The sequence below is a fragment of the Gavialis gangeticus genome, unplaced genomic scaffold (genome assembly GCF_001723915.1).
Source record: "Gavialis gangeticus isolate Ggan-Ray unplaced genomic scaffold, GavGan_comp1, whole genome shotgun sequence".
Taxonomy (NCBI): domain Eukaryota; kingdom Metazoa; phylum Chordata; order Crocodylia; family Gavialidae; genus Gavialis; species Gavialis gangeticus.
The window spans coordinates 57,886,797-57,887,931 of NW_017729024.1; positions in this window are offsets into that span (position 1 = coordinate 57,886,797).

Below are 1,135 nucleotides of genomic sequence, written 5' to 3' on the forward strand. Positions count from 1 at the left end.
TTTGCAAATCACATTTTTTTTTCTCAGAATAACTTGTAGTGTGGAAATGCTTCCATATGCTAGAAGTTGGTCACACCATTTTGCTGAGGGAGAAAAAAGAAAAATGTAATTTAGAAGCTAGCTTGCATATATACCTAGGGACTGGGAAGTGGCTTTCTAAGCAGCAGAGCAGCGGAAAGGGATTTCAGAGTCATAGTCGACTCCAAAATGAACGTGAGTCATCAGTGTAACGAAGTGATAAGTAAACCCAACTGCACTCTTTCATGCATTAGAAGGTGAATCATGAACAGGTCTAAGGAGGTGATATGTTACCTCTATGCAGCATGTAAGACTGCAGCTGGAGTACTGCATCCAGTTCTGGGCACCGCACTTCGAGGGATGTGGATAACCTTGAGAGGGTCCAGAGGAGGGCTACTCATATGGTTAAGGGCCTGCAGATAAGATCCTACGAGGAGAAATTGAGGGTCCTGGGGGTCTCTTCAGCCTCAGCAAAAGAAGGTTGAGAGGGGAACTTGTGGCCTTCTACAAATTGGAAGTGGGGGAGCAGCAAGAAATAGGGGACACTCTGTTTACCAGGGCATCCCTTGGGTTTACTATGAACAATGGCCATAAACTGACAGAGAGCAGGTCTAGATTACACATTAGGAAAAAAATCTTTATGGTGAGAGTTGCCAAAATCTGGAATGGGCTTCCAATGGAGGTGGTGCTTTCCTCTGCCTTGGAGGTCTTCAAGAGGAGGCTAAATAAGCACCTGGCTGGGGTCATATTACCCCAGTGCTCTTTCCTGTCCAAGGCAGAGGGTCGGACTCAATGATCTAATGAGGTCCCTTCCGACCCTAAAAATCTGAAATCTATCTATAAACACTAAGCTACAGCATGTACAAATTTAGTAGTGGATGGAAGAGAGGACTCCTCAGAGTTAACTGTGAACAACTTCCCTGCCCTACAGGCCTCACCTCACTGCTAAGGTTGAGTGATTTGTCACAAAACATCAGATTAGTAGGAATTCAATTATGAATTACATAGGTTATGAAAATATACTAATGCAGCTAAAATATAGTTTAATATAGTGAATTCCAAGAAACTTAAACTCTTGCCTTTCAGAAAAGAAGTATACTTTCTTTCAGCTCCTTTG